General features: G+C 39.4%; 1 non-coding gene across 1 annotated transcript; it reads left to right on the top strand.

Moving 5' to 3' along the window:
• Positions 1 to 16261: 16261 nt before the first annotated feature.
• LOC148564869 (small nucleolar RNA R71) lies at positions 16262 to 16369 on the top strand. Its single transcript, XR_015884037.1, has one exon. It is a non-coding gene; the product is annotated as a small nucleolar RNA R71 (small nucleolar RNA).
• Positions 16370 to 16681: the final 312 nt, after the last annotated feature.

Here is a 16681-nt window from a genome sequence, read left to right as displayed (position 1 = left end):
AAGCAAAAATTTAAATAGTTAGTGTGTTAGTCTCCACCTTCCTTAATCATTGTCAATCTAATTAATCCCCGGCAACGGCGCCAAAAACTTGATGGGTTAGAAACGAATTCCAATACCTAAACTCACCGGCAAGTGTACCGAGTCACATCAAGTAATAATAACTCACATGAGTGAGGTCGATCCCACAGGGATTGAAGGATTGAGCAATTTTAGTTAGGTGGTTGATTTAGTCAAGCGAACAAGTATTGATTTGAGTGATTTGTTTCCAACAGAAGCTAAATTGCATGAAATATAAGGGGAGAGGGATGATTGACAGTAAATTAAAGAGCAAAGGAAATAAAGACGCTGAATCTTAAAGTGCAAGTAATATAAATGACAGAAACTTAAATTGCAAGAAATGTAAATGACAGAAGCTTAGAATGCAAGAAATGTAAATTGCTTGAATCATAAAAGGATTTGGGTGTTGGGATTGCAGAAATTAAACAAAAGAAAGTAAAATGGCAGTAAATAGAGAAGAAAAGGATGGATTAAATTGCAACAGATCTAAACAGAAAAGAGGAATTACTTGAGAAACCAAATAGAAAGCAAAACGTAGCTCAATTGCAATAGCTAAAGGGAAGTTGAAGATCTCAGGGGTGGAGGAGACTAGAAAACAAGTCTAGATCTCAAGTCCTTCCTTGATCCAACAAGATAATAATTGCAGAGAAGTAAAAGATAGATTGCAGAAGAAGTAGAAGATGAAAACAGTAAAGAGAATTTAAATCCAAACCACAATTCCTTGAATTATGCAGAAAAATAAACAGAGAGAGATCTCAAGGTGAGATTGAAACAGAACTTATTCAATTTTCCACCCAAGGTCCAAAACAAAGAGTAAAAAAAATGCAGAAGCAAGAACAAGGAAGTAGAGAGATCAATTCTCCTTCCCAATTCCCAAACCTCCAAAACTAGAAAATAAAATTAAAAATTCCAAAGTAAGCATAAAGGTCCTCTTTAACTCAGACTAACTTCTATTTATACACTTCCTATTTTTGGATTTTAGAATTTGGAGTGGGCTTTTAAATTTGGTGAAGAATTGAATTAAATTGGATTTTTAATTGAATTTTCAGCCCATGTGTTGCTCCCAGGGTCAAGCTCGGTTCATGGGGAGAGCTGAGCTTTGGTGTTGCTTGTTTGTTATGCACCTAGCTTTCCTTGGCCGTGTCAAGCACGTATCATGCTTCATGAAACAAGGGGAGTAGCGCTCAGCTCTTGGCAAGAGCTGAGCTTCCTCCTTGTCCTTAGTGAGGTCCCAAGCTCGAACCATTGGGAGAGCATTTGCTGGCTCCTTTTTCTTGGCAACAAAGTAGCGCTTCCTCCATTGTTTCCCTCACGCTCCCGGTTCGAATCGCAAACAAGCCAATTTTGGCTTATTTTCTTGCAAGGTAGCGCTTGCAATCTTCCCCCTTGTTCATAAGTTTGAATATTGGTGAGTGCACTAGCAAGATTTTTTCTTTGGATTTTTCTTAGAATGCCCCTGATAAAGCTCTTGGCAAGAGCTGAGTTTTGAAACTTTGCCTTGCTCCCTCCTTTGCTTTTAGCGCTCGGTACTCTTGGAGAACCTAGCTTTCCCTTGCTTGGCCTTGGCCCCTTGAAGTAGCGTTCCTTGTGAGAGCTCTAAGCTCTTGGCAAGAGCTTTAGGCTCTTGCTCCTTTGCTTTCTTGGCCTTGAATAAAGCTCTTGTGGAGAGCTTTGAGCTCTTGGTAAGAGCTCTACGACTCTTGCTCCATGATGTGCCACGCTTTCCTTGTTTGGCTACGCTTCCTAAGCCATGCTTTCTTGTTTTCTTTTTTTCTTCACCTACAAGTAATCAAAACAACCAATCAAAGTATCACCAAATTCACAAGGTTTAAAAATTCATTTAAAAATCAATTAATTTTAGCTTAAACCTCATGATTTAGTGTCAATTAAAGGATGGTTGATTGATTCAATAAAACCAGGCAATTCCACTCCAAATTACTTACTTACAATGCAAGGAAGTGCATAAAACCTAATGAATCAAGTGAAAATGCTTGCAAAGCTAGCATATGATGACTTGTCATCATTAAACAGCAGAACCTTCTGTCTTGGCTCAAAGATGCTAGATAACAGCTTTCTGTCATGCCACCTTTTTGCTTTCTCCTTGTAAATTTTAGCATTTTCGAAAGCATTGAGTCTGAACTCCTCCAGCTCATTCAACTGGAGTAATCTTTTCACTCCAGCTACCTTAGCATCAAGGTTTAGGAACCTGGTTGCCCAGTAGGCCTTGTGTTACAGTTCCACTGGCAGATGACACGCTTTTCCATACACAAGCTGGTATGGAGAGGTCCCTATAGGAGTCTTGAATGTGGTTCTGTATGCCCACAGAGCATCATCCAGACTTCTTGCCCAATCCCTTCTACGGGTACTTACAGTCCGTTCCAGGATTGATTTTAGTTCTCTATTTGAGACTTCAGCCTGCCCATTTGTCTGTGGATAATATGGAGTTGCCACTTTATGGTTAATTCCATATCGGATCAGAGCAGAGTCAAGCTGTTTATTGCAGAAATGAGTACCTCTATCACTGATCAGTACCCTAGGGACACCGAACCTGCTGAAGATATGCTTCTGGAGGAACTTCATCACTGTCCTAGTATCATTAGTGGGTGTTGCAATTACCTCTACCCATTTAGATACATAGTCTACTTCCACCAGAATATATAAGTGTTTGAATATGATGGTGGGAAATGCACCATGAAATCAATACCCCTTACATCAAACAACTCAATCTCTAAGATCCCTTGCTGAGGCATGGCATAACCGTGAGGCAGATTACCAGCTCTCTGGCAACTGTCACAGTTACGTACAAACTCTCGGGAGTCTCTATGGAGAGTAGGCCAGTAGAAGCCACATTGGAGAACCTTTGTGGCTGTTCACTCACCTTCGAAATGTCCTCCATATTGTGATCCATGGCAATGCCATAGGATTTTCTGTGCCTCTTCTCTAGGCACACATCAACGGATTATTTCGTCTGCACATCTCTTAAAGAGATATGGTTCATCCCACAAGTAGTACTTTACATCAGAAACCAATTTTTTTGTTTGCTTCCTGGTGCACGAAATTGTGATCATCAACAATGGCGCCAAAGGACTTGGAGCTCTCAAACGTGAATCACACTTTGTCACAATTCCGTACAACTAACCAGCAAGTGCACTGGGTCGTCCAAGTAATAAACCTTACGTGTGTAAGGGTCGATCCCACGGAGATTGTCGGCTTGAAGCAAGCTATGGTCATCTTGTAAACCTCAGTCAGGCGGATTCAAATGGTTATGGAGTTTAAGGTGATGAAAATAAACATAAAATAAAGATAGAGATACTTATGTAATTCATTAGTGGATTTCAGATAAGCGTATGAAGATGCTTTGTTCCCCTTGAACCTCTGCTTTCCTATTGCCTTCTTCCAATCATTCATATTCCTTTCCATGGCAAGCTTTATGTTGGGCATCACCGTTGTCAATGGCTATATCCCGTCCTCTCAGTGAAAATGGTTCTGATGCTCTTTCACAACATCGGCTAATCAGCTGTCGGTTCTCTATCATGTCGGAATAGGATCCATTGATCCTTTTGCGTCTGTCACACGCCTCACAATCGCGAGTTTGAAGTTCGTCACAGTCATCCCTTCCCAGATCCTACTCAGAATACCACAGACAAGGTTTAGACGTTCCGAATCTCAGGAATGGCCGCCAATAATTCTAGCCTATACCACGAAGGTTCCAATCTTAGATTAGAAACCCAAGAGATACGCATTCAAGCCATTGCTAGTAGAACAGACGTGGTTGTCAGGCACATGTTCATAGGTGAGAATGATGATGAGTGTCACGGATCATCACATTCATCAAGTCGAAGAACGAATGAATATCTTGGAGAAGAAATAGACTTGAGTTGAATAGAAAAACAATAGTACTTGTATTAATTCATGAAGAACAGCAGAGCTCCACACCTTAATCTATGATGTGTAGAAACTCTACCGTTGAAAATACATAAGAACAAGGTCTAGGTATGGCTGAGAGGCCAGCCCCCAAATGTGAAAAGGTCTATCAAAGTATGAGTAAAAGATAGATGTTGTGAAAATACAATGGCAAAACGTCCTATTTATAGAAAACTAGTAGCCTAGGATTTACAGAAATCAGTAATTAATGCAGAAATCTTCTTCTGGGCCCACTTGGTGTGTGCTTGGGCTGAGCATTGAAGCTTCCATGTGTAGAGACTTTTCTTGGAGTTAAACGCCAGCTTTTGTGCCTGTTTGGGCGTTTAACTCCAGCTTTTGTGCCAATCTTGGAGTTAAACGCCAGAATTCTTGAGCTGACTTGGAACGCCCTTTTGGACCATCAAATCTCGGAAAAAGTATAGACTCTTATATATTGCTGGAAAGCCCAGGATGTCTACTTTTCAACGCAATTGAGAACGCGCCAATTGGGCTTCTGTAGCTATAGAAAATCCTCTTTGAGTGCAGGGAGGTCAGAATCCAACAGCATCTGCAGACACTAATGATCATGTAATAAAGACACAAACATAAATAAATATAAAGCACAATTTTCGAAAAACAGAAAATAAAGAACAAGGAAATTAAAGAACGGGTCCACCTTAGTGATGGCGGCTTGTTCTTCCTCTTGAAGATCTTATGGAGTGCTTGAGCTCCTCAATGTCTCTTCCTTGCCTTTGTTGCTCCTCTCTCATGGTTCTTTGATCTTCTCTAATTTCATGGAGGAGGATGGACTGCTCTTGGTGCTCCACCCTTAGTTGTCCCATGTTGGAACTCAATTCTCCTAGGGAGGTGTTGATTTGGTCCCAATAGTTTTGTGGAGGAAGATGAATCCCTTGAGGTATCTCAGGGATTTCATGATGAGGAATTTCCTCATGCTCTTGATGAGGTTCTCTTGTTTTCTCCATCCTTTTCTTAGTGATGGGTTTGTCCTCATCAATGAGAACGTCTCCCTCTATGTCAATTCCAACCGAATTGCAAAGGTGACAAATGAGATGAGGGAAGGCTAACCTTGCCATAGTAGAGGACTTGTCCGCCACCTTGTAGAGTTCTTGGGATATAACCTCATGAACTTCCACTTCCTCTCCAATCATGATGCTATGTATCATGATAGCCCGGTCTATAGTAGCTTCGGACTGGTTGCTAGTTGGAATGATTGAGCGTTGGATGAACTCCAACCATCCCCTAGCCACGGGCTTGAGGTCATGCCTTCTTAGTTGAACCGGCTTCCCTCTTGAATCTCTCTTCCATTGAGCGCACTCTTCACATATGTCCATGAGGACTTGGTCCAACCTTTGATCAAAGTTGACCCTTCTAGTGTAGGGGTGTGCATCTCCTTGCATCATGGGCAAGTTGAATGCCAACTTTACATTTTCCGGACTAAAATCTAAGTAATTCCCCCGAACCATTGTAAGCCAATTTTTAGGGTTCGGGTTCACACTTTGATCGTGGTTCTTGGTGATCCATGCATTGGCATAGAACTCTTGAACCATTAAGATTCTGACTTGTTGAATGGGGTTGGTGAGAACTTCCCAACCTCTTCTTCGGATCTCATGTCGGATCTCCGGATACTCATTCTTTTCGAGTTTGAAAGGGAACTCGGGAATCACTTTTTTCTTGGCCACAACTTCATAGAAGTGGTCTTGATGTACCCTTGAGAGGAATCTCTCCATCTCCCATGACTCGGAGGTGGAAGCTTTTGCCTTCTCTTTCCTCTTTCTAGAGGTTTCTCCGGCCTTTGGTGCCATAAATGGATATGGAAAAACAAAAAGCTTTAGCTTTTACCACACCAAACTTAGAAGGTTGCTCATCCTCGAGCAAAAGAAGAAAGAAGAGAGTAGAAGAAGAAGAAATAAAGGAGATGGAGTGGGCTTTGTGTTTCTGCCAAGGGGGAGAAGTGGTGTTTACGTTGTGTGAAAATGAGAGAGTGAAGATGGGTTTATATAGGAGTGAGAGGGGTGTGTATGGTTCGGCCATTATGGGTGGGTTTGGGAGGGAAAGTGATTTGAATTTGGATGGTGAGGTAGATGGGGTTTTATGAAGGATGGATGTGAATGGTGAAGAGAATGGTGGGATTTGATAGGTGAATGGGTTTTTGGGGAAGAGGTATTGAGGTGGTTGGTGAATGGGTGAAGAAGAGAGAGAGAGGTGGGGTAGGTGGGGATCCTGTGGGGTCCACAGATCCTGAGGTGTCAAGGATTTCTCATCCCTGCACCAAGTGGCGTGCAAAACACCCCTTTCTGCCAATCCTGGCGTTAAACGCCAGGCTGCTGCCCATTTCTGGCGTTTAACGCCAGCTTCTTGCCCATTCCTGGCGTTAAACGCCAGTCTGGTGCCCTTTTCTGGCGTTAAACGCCCAGAATGGTGCCAGACTGGGCGTTTAACGCCCATTCTGCTACCTCTACTGGCGTTTAAATGCCAGTAACTATCTCCTCCAGGGTGTTCTGTTTTTCATTCTGTTTTTCACTTTGTTTTTGCTTTTTCAATTATTTTTGTGACTTCACATGATCATCAACCTACAGAAAATATAAAATAACAACAGAAAATAGAAATTTAACATAGATAATTAAAGATTGGGTTGCCTCCCAACAAGCGCTTCTTTAATGTCAATAGCTTGACAGTGGGCTCTCATGGAGCCTCACAGATGTTCAGAGCAATGTTGGATCCTCCCAACACCAAACTTAGAGTTTGATTGTGGGGGTTCAACACCAAACTTAAAGTTTGGTTGTGGCTCCTAACACCAAACTTAGAGTTTGACTGTGGGGGCTCTATTTGACTCTGTATTGAGAGAAGCTTTTCATGCTTCCTCTCCATGGTTACAGAGGGATATCCTTGAGCTTTAAACATAAGGGAGTCTTCATTCACTTGAATGATCAATTCTCCTCTGTCAACATCAATCACAGCCTTTGCTGTGGCTAGGAAGGGTCTGCCAAGGATGATGGATTCATCCATACACTTCCCAGTCTCTAGGATTATGAAATTAGCAGGGATGTAATGGTCTTCAACCTTTACCAAGACATTCTCTACAAGTCCATAAGCCTGTTTCTTTGAATTGTCTGCCATCTCTAGTGAGATTCTTGCAGCTTGTACCTCAATGATCCCTAGCTTCTGCATTACAGAGAGAGGCATAAGGTTTATGCTTGACCCTAGGTCACATAGAGCCTTCTCAAAGGTCATGGTGCCTATGGTACAAGGGATTGAGAACTTTTCAGGGTCCTGTCTCTTTTGAGGTAATCTCTGCCTAGTCAAGTCATCCAGTTCTTTGATGAGTGATAAACCACTATTTTATGGTTTATCTTGTGCTCAATTGAGTGGATTTCATCAACTCTTTACCCACTTATTCATATTATTTGCATGGTTTTACATTTGCCTTCCTAATTATGCGCTTTGATTGAAAACATGCTTCTTTGATCTTATATTTGCTTATTATTAATCCTCTCTTATTACCATTAGATGCCTTGATATGTGTGTTAAGTGTTTTCAGATATTATAAGGCAGGAATGGCTTGGAGGATGGGAAGAAAGCATGCAAAAGTGGAAGGAATGCAAGAAGTTGGAGAAATTGCTAAGCTGTCCAGCCTGACCTCTCTGCACTCAAACGGCTATAACTTTAGCTACAGAGGTCCAAACGACGCGGTTCTAGTTGCGTTGGAAAGCTAACGTCTGGGGCTTCGATTTGATATATAATATGCTATAGTTCCCCTGACGCTAGATGACGCGACCGCGTGATCCATGCGGCCGCGTCGCAATGACAGAAATCCAGCGTGGCAAAATTCGAAACCAGCGAATTCTAGACTGTTTTTGACCCAGTTTGCGACCCAGAAAACACAGATTAGAGGCTATAAAGTGGGGGAATACATCCATGTATGAAAGAGGCTTTCATATTCACAATTTTAGGAGTAGATGTAGTTTTTAGAGAGAGAGGTTCTCTCCTCTCTCTTAGGATTAGGATTTAGGATTTCTCTTAGTTTTAGAGTAACTCTCAAATCCCAGGTTCAATGTTCTTTAATTTATATTCTCTTCTACTTTTATTCATTCTGTTACTTCAGCTGATTATTAGATGTTGCCAATTTGGTTTATGGATTCCTATGTTTAATTTGATTCAATACAATTCGAAGTATTTCAGTTTATGATTGTTTTATTATATTTAAGATTGCTTTTAAATTAGTTTAGATATTTTTCCTTTTGGTCTTGGTTAAGAAATCAGTAACTCAGGAGTTATCAAACTCAAACATGATTGATAATTGTTATCTTTGTTAATTAATTTGAACTTTAATAATCCCAATCTTTTTTTAGGAAATAAATAGGATTCGAAGATCAAATCAATTAATCCCTTGACCTTCCTTTATCTTAGTAAAGGTTAACAAAGTGGAATTAAGATTCAATTCTCATCATCATTGATAAGGATAACTAGGATAGGACCTCTAATTTCTAATACCTTGCCAAGAGTTTATTTTATTATTATTATTTTATTTTTCTTATCATTCAACATACTGCTCCCTAATTTCTAAAACCCCTAATTTACAAACTCATAACCAATAATAAGAACATACCTCCCTGCAATTCCTTGAGAAGACGACCCGAGGTTAAATACTCGGTTATCAATTTTAAAAGGGGTTTGTTACTTGTGACAACCAAAACGTTTGTACGAAGGGATTTTTGTTGGTTTAGAGACTATATCTACAACGCGACTGTTTTTATGATATTCTTATGTGGCAAAAATCCCAACGTCAAAATGGCGCCGTTGCCGGGGAATTGCAAACGTGTGCCTTATTATTGGTTATTGTAAATATTTGTTTTTTGATTTGTTTTTATTTTTATTTTTATTAAATTAAGAGGTTATTGATTTTTATTTTAAAATTTTTATCTTATCTTATCTTATTTCAAAAGTCAAATTTCAAAATTCAAATTTAAAAATTTTTTAAAAATTCAAATTTAAAAAAATTTTCAAATTTCAAATTTCAAAAATTTAAAATTCAAATTTCAAAATTTAATATTCAAATTCAAAATTTAAATAACCTTTTAATTTCAATTTGTTTTTATTTTTTTAATTTTTATTTACTACTATGAACTCTCACCCCTTTGGCTATGAGTCTGGTTACAATAATGTTGCAGAAAGAAGAAATTACAATGAGAAGAGGCATCAAGGTTGGAACAATCAAAGATGGGAGGAGCCACAAGGACTTGATCAATCCTCATGGCAACAACCACCTCCAATGGACTATCAACAACCACCAACATATGCCTATGAACCCTTTCCTCAACATAACTTTGAACCACCACACTCACAAGCCCCTTTCCGCCATTCACCTCCATATAACCCCAACCCTCAACCACCATACCAACCACCTTATGAGCCATATGAACCATATATAGAACCACCCCAATTCCAACCCAATTACTCCCATGAACCACCACTTCAATATTCACCATCTCCATATCTATCAATCCAAGAGCACCATGATCCTATTTATGAAAGCCGAGTGCATCAAGAGACAAAGGATCATTTCAAGGAAACAGTGGATCGATATCAGGCAACCACTCGACAAGTGAAGCAAGCATTAATTCAATGGGCTTCTAGGCGCTCAAATATACAAGGATCAGCCACAGCTCCATGTGGACAGTCTAGTGAAGAGTGTAGCATGAAGGAGATACCAGAAACCCCATTAGACAAGACAGAGAATGAATTCATACTAGAACAAGTAGAAGAAGCTGTCATTGTTCAAGAAGAAGAAGAAGTGGTTGAAGACTTAGGAGATGCAGAACCTCCATGGGAAAGTCAAGACATAGAGCCTCCTTCCAAGACGGTTGTAATTGATGCTGAGGAGGGTGTACAACCTCCAAAGCATATCATAGTTGAAGACTTGGAAGAGGTTGATCAAGAGATGGAGATTCAAGAAGAAGAAGCACAACCTCCTATGCCCTTGGAAAGCAATGAAGAGGAGATTAAATTGGAAGAGAGTTGCCAAGAGGAAGAGGTTGAAATTGAAGAAGCTTGCAAAGAGGTGGTAATTATCAGAGAAGAGCACAAGGGAGTGGAACTTGCAATTTCATTAAAAATACCTCCCCCTAAGTTGCCATCATCCTTCACAACATTCAATTGGGTAAAATTCATATCCCTTAGCTTTCTAATTCCACTTGAATATGGGCTACTGGAGACAGATGGTCAACTTAGAGCTCTTTGTGACATTAAGAGTAGGAGGAAGATGGCCAGTGGTAAGAATTGTCCTGCAAGGTTCATCATGGTTGGAAGCTTTAAGTTCAAACGCAAAGGTTGGTATAAAGCTCAACTGAATGGGTCTAGGAAGCTGTTTGGTCACTGCAGTGAGAATTCAGATCACCTTTCACCCGGCTGGAAAAATGCAGATCGAGACAAAAATGGGTGTAAAAGTAAAGTTTGGGATCCTGGAATCTGTTCTGGCATTTGTCACCCCGGGAGCCTAAGAATCTGTTTGAAGCTTCTTAAGGGCTTTACATGCTTAGTTTAAGACCCCGGAGGTTACTGGAGATACAAACATTGGTGGAGATTCCTAGATGAATACAAGCATAAGCCACCATAACAGGAAGCTCATCAAATGTCCAACTTAAGGACTCTAACTAAAAATTGTGATCTTTGTCTTGCTTAATTCTATATTTCCATGGTTTGATGTATGCATGCACTTATATGATTGAGGCATTTGTTTCACTGAGCTTACATACCCATATGGCCTTAACCCTTCATTATCCTTTGCAAACCAACTTTGAGCCTATTTTACCCCTTTGTTCTTTATTTTAGCACATCATTAACTCTAAGCGGAAAATAATAATGTCCTTGATTCGAATCCTTGGTTAGCTTAGACTAGTGAGAGTGCTCACGAATTAAGTGTGGGAAAAGTGGGTTTGGAAACATTTGGTTTGAGAATTGAGTATGTTAGAATTTTCTGAAAATGTGAAAGAATGTTGAGAATATGTTCATGCATTCAATACTTTAATCATATGCATTGAGAAAAAAAAAAGCGAGCACGCGACGCGATCGCATCAGCGACGCGTTCGCGTCGCAAGGAGATGGGAGACAATATTAATATGAATAGAGAGTTTCGCAGGAGCAGCGCTGGAGGCATGCCAATGGCACAAATCACCCCACGCGACCGCGTCGCTAACGCGACCGCGTCATATGGGAATAATGGCCTCCCACACGACCGCGTCACCTACGCGGCCGCGTGACCTAAAATCGGCGTAAAAAAGGTGCATGGCCGAAAGTTGTGCTGGAGTTGGGCTGGACTCGTGCTGGCAGCCCAAGCCCTCCCACGCGAACGCGTGCCCCACGCGTCCGCGTCATATTGGAAATAAGGCCACTCACGCGATCGCATGCCCCACGCGACCGCGTCACCCTGGATTTTGGCAATACTGAGTTTTGAACAGAGAGTTGTGCAACCGCAAGGCTGCACTCGCGCCACTAGCATAAATCAAGTCACGCGATCGCGTGCCCCACGCGTCCGCGTCACCCAACCTTATCGCGCACCACGCGACCGCGTCACCAGTGTCGCACAACCTATCCAGATTAGTGCCAATTTTTTTATCTTCTCTTTTCTAATCCTAATTTCTTCCTTCTCTCTCCTTTCTCACTTTCTTTTTTCTTCTCATCCTTTTTCCCTCTCATTTTATTTTACTTCATTTATTTGCATATTTCATTCATTGCATTATTTTCCTTGGTGTTGGAGTTTTATTTGGATAAGTGCCTTATTTTATTTGAGCACGTGGATACTCGGAGAAGAGATTTGACAATTGACATTTACTTATGGTTCTCATATACATTTGGATTACATTATTTTCATCCCTATTTTAACTTGCACACCCAATGTATTTGGGATTATCATTCACAATTGTCATCATTACACATGCTCTTTAATTTGGCACATTTATTACTTGATGCTTGAGCTATGCTTCTCATGCCTATTATTTGCATGTTCTTACCCTCTTACATCTAATTATTTTGAATTGCCCTTTTTAATCTTTATTGTTGTCTTCCCTACATGTTGTAGCTACCATGTAGATGGACTATCATCTTTCCTTTTGGCATTCCTTATCACTTGGAATTTCCTCCCTTCCGGTCTTAGTTTTCTATATTTCACACTCTTCCTTTTTCTTCTTCTTTAGGCATGGGTATCAAGAAAGGAAAAGAGAAGGCCACTGACAAGACACCAGCAAGGAAAGGAACCAAGAGATCTCCAACTAAGGCGCCTCCATCTACAAGCATCAGTTGGAGCAACCCGTCCACCTGCACATCTCAGCATGCACCGAGGACGGTGCAATCTTTAAGTGTGGGGAGGTCGATACCGATCTCCATGGGTAAGTTATTTCCTGACTCAACACCAAAAATTTTTATTTTATTTGTTTGTTCATTGTTGCATTTGCATGTTTGATTTGTTTGATTTTTTGCATATTTTACCACTTGGTTGAAGTAATATTTTCTTTTTCAAGAAACCTTTTAGAGCATTTCACTAATTTGAATAAAATTTAATATTACACTTGTTTGAAGAGATATTATACTGGAACATGGTTTAGAGCTTGAACACACAAATCCTATGAGATTTTGAGCCTATTTGAATTGGTTGCATTTTATCAACCAATATTTTATTTTTAGTGTGTATTTTTCTCTCTAAAATTTTGATCTTTGTCTTGCTTGATTCTATATTTCCATGGTTTGATATATGCATACACTTACATGATTGAGGCCTTTATTTCACTGAGCTTACATACCCATATGGCCTTACCTTTCATTATCCCTTGCAAACCAATTTTGAGCCTATTGTACCCCTTTGTTCTTTTTATTTAGCACATCATTAACTCTAAGCGGAAAATAATAATGTCCTTAATTTGAATCCTTAGTTAGCTTAGACTAGTGAGAGTGCTTATGATTTAAGTGTGGGAAATTGGGTTTAGAAATATTTGGTTTGAGAATTGAGTATGTTAGAATTTTCTAAAAATGTGAAAGAAATGTTTAGGACATGTTCATTCATTCAATAAATTAATCATATACATTGAGAAAAACAAAACAAAAAGAAAAAAATATATATAAAAAAAAGAGAAAAAGAAAAGAAAAAGAGCAAATAAGTAAGAGGGGACAAAATGCCCCAAAGTTAAGTGTTGAAAGTAATGCATATGTACTGTACTTGAAATTTGAATGCATGAATACATGGAAAACATGGTTAATGGACAGTTGGGTTTTTTGTATTATGATTACATGGATTGTTTAAGTCAGGTGGAAAGTTTAAGTTAATTAAGGATTCAGATTTTAGTCCACTTGGCCAAATACAATCCTACCTTGACCCTAACCCCATTACAACCCTTAAAAGACCTCTAGATATGTGTATCTTTGCATTAAATTTGTGTTGATTGTTAGATCGAACCTTAAAAACCTGAGTGATTAGAGTGTATACACTACCAGTAAGGGTTCGATGCTCAATTCCTTGTTCCCTGCTTTCATAAGCTATTTTCTTCTTACAAGTCTATTTGTGCTTCATTTTTATGATTTGAATTAGTGAAATCCAGTTCATATTTGTTCTTGAAATATTTGTTTATTTTTAACCAAGTAGGTAGAAACATCTTAGCATGTAGTTACATTCATAGGTTGCATTTCATACCATCCCTCTTCATCTTTATAGCTTCTCTTGAGCTTAGCATGAGGACATGCTAGTGTTTAAGTGTGGGGAGGTTGATAAACCACTATTTTATGGTTTATCTTGTGCTCAATTGAGTGAATTTCATCAACTCTTTACCCAGTTATTCATATTATTTGCATGGTTTTACATTTGTCTTCCTAATTATGCGCTTTGATTGAAAACATGCTTCTTTGAACTTATATTTGCTTATTATTAATCCTCTCTTATTACCATTAGATGCCTTGATATGTGTGTTAAGTGTTTTCAAATATTATAAGGCAGGAATGGCTTGGAGGATGGGAAGAAAGCATGCAAAAGTGGAAGAAATACAAGAAGTTGGAGAAATTGGTAAGCTGTCCAGCCTGACCTCTCTGCACTCAAACGACTATAACTTTAGCTACAGAGATCCAAACGACGCGGTTCCAGTTGCGTTCAAAGGCTAACGTCCGGGACTTCAATTTAATATATAATATGCTATAGTTCCCCTGACTTTAGGTGATGCGACCACGTGATCCATGCGGCCGCGTCGCAGTTACAGAAATCCAGCGTGGCAAAATTCGAAACCAGCGAATTCTGGACTGTTTTTGACCCAGTTTGCGGCCCAGAAAACACAGATTAGAGGCTATAAAGTGGGGGAATACATCCATTCATGAAAGAGGCTTTCATATTCACAATTTTAGGAATAGATGTAGTTTTTAGAGAGAGAGGTTCTCTCCTTTCTCTTAGGATTAGGATTTAGGATTTCTCTTAATTTTAGAGTAACTCTCAAATCCCAGGTTCAATGTTCTTTAATTTATATTCTCTTCTACTTTTATTCATTCTGTTACTTCAGCTGATTATTAGATGTTGCCAATTTGGTTTATGGATTCCTATGTTTAATTTGATTCAATACAATTCGAAGTATTTCAGTTTATGATTGTTTTATTCTATTTAAGATTGCTTTTAAATTAGTTTAGATATTTTTCCTTTTGGTCTTGGTTAAGAAATCAGTAACTCAGGAGTTATCAAACTCAAACATGATTGATAATTGTTATCTTTGTTAATTAATTTGAACTTCAATAATCCCAATCTTTTTTTAGGAAATAAATAGGATTCGAAGATCAAATCAATTAATCCCTTGACCTTCCTTTATCTTAGTAAAGGTTAACAAAGTGGAATTAAGATTCAATTCTCATCATCATTGATAAGGATAGCTAGGATAGGACCTCTAATTTCTAATACCTTGCCACGAGTTTATTTTATTATTATTATTTTATTTTTCTTATCATTCAACATACTGCTCCCTAATTTCTAAAACCGCTAATTTACAAACTCATAACCAATAATAAGAACATACCTCCCTGCAATTCCTTGAGAAGACGACCCGAGGTTAAATACTCGGTTATCAATTTTAAAAGAGGTTTGTTACTTATGACAACCAAAACGTTTGTACGAAGGGATTTTTGTTGGTTTAGAGACTATATCTACAACGCGACTGTTTTTATGATATTCTTTACTGGCAAAAATCCCAACTTCAATGAGCAATGGAGGTTCATCCTCCCAAGTCTCATTACCAAACAACTTGGCATTTAGCTTCATGATTGCTCCAAGGTACTTAGCAACTTGCTCTTCAGTAGCATCTTCATCCTCTTCAGAGGAAGAATACTCATCAGAGCTCATGAATGGCAAAAGTAAATTCAATGGAATCTCTATGGTCTCAGTGTGAGCCTCAGATTCCCATGGTTCCTCATTAGGGAACTCCTTGGAGGTCAGTGGACATCTATTGAGGTATTCCTCAGTGGAGATTACTGCCTCTTCCTCCTCTCCAGGTTCGTCCATGTGAGACGTGGTTATGGCCTTGCACTCACTTTTTGGATTCTCTTCTGTATTGCTAGGGAGAGTGCTAGGAGGGAGTTCAGTAATTTTCTTACTCAGCTAACCCAATTGTGCCTCCAAATTTCTAATGGAGGACCTTGTTTCAGTCATGAAACTTTGAGTAGTTTTGATTAGATCAGAGACTATTGTTGCTAAGTCAGAGTGGCTTTGCTTAGAATTCTCTGTCTGTTGCTGAGAAGATGATGGAAAAGGCATGCTATTGCTAAACCTGTTTCTTCCACCATTATTGTTGTTGAAACCTTGTTGAGGTCTCTGTTGATCCTTCCATGAGAGATTTGGATGATTTCTCCATGAAGGATTATAGGTGTTTCCATAGGGTTCTCTCATGTAATACACCTCTTCCATTGCTGGGTTCTCAGGATCATAAGCTTCTTCTTCAGAGGAAGCTTCTTTAGTACTGCCTGTTGCTGCTTGCATTCCAGACAGACTCTGAGAAATCATATTGACTTGCTGAGTCAATATTTTATTCTGAGCCAATATGGCATTCAGAGTATCAATCTCAAGAACTCCTTTCTTCTGAGTTGTCCCATTATTCACAGAATTCCTTTCAGAAGTGTACATGAATTGGTTATTTGCAACCATTTCAATGAGTTCTTGAGCTTCTGCAGGCGTCTTCTTCAGATGAAGAGATCCTCCAGTAGAGCTATCCAATGACATCTTGGATAGTTTAGACAGACCATCATAGAAGATTCCTATGATGCTCCATTCTGAAAGCATGTCAGTAGGGCACCTTCTGATCAATTGCTTGTATCTCTCCCAAGCTTCATAAAGGGATTCACCATCCTTCTATCTAAAGGTTTGGACTTTCACTCTAAGCTTACTCAATTTTTGAGGTGGAAAGAACTTTGCCAAGAAGGCATTGACTAGCTTTTCCCAAGAGTTCAGGCTTTCCTTAGGTTGTGAATCCAACCATGTTCTAGCTCTGTCTCTTACAGTAAAAGGAAAGAGCATAAGTCTGTAGACTTCAGGGTCAACCCCATTGCTCTTGACAGTGTCACAGATTTGCAGGAATTCAGCTAAGAACTGATGAGGATCTTCCAGTGGAAGTCCATGAAACTTGCAATTCTGTTGCATTAGAGAAACCAATTGAGGATTAAGCTCAAAGTTGTTTGCTCCAATGGCAGGGATTGA

This window comes from Arachis ipaensis, chromosome B5 (genome assembly GCF_059453495.1).
Source record: "Arachis ipaensis isolate K30076 ecotype BB chromosome B5, ASM5945349v1, whole genome shotgun sequence".
Classification (NCBI taxonomy): domain Eukaryota; kingdom Viridiplantae; phylum Streptophyta; class Magnoliopsida; order Fabales; family Fabaceae; genus Arachis; species Arachis ipaensis.
The sequence above is the reverse complement of the archived record's forward strand: the minus strand, read 5'-3'. Positions and strand labels throughout refer to the sequence as shown.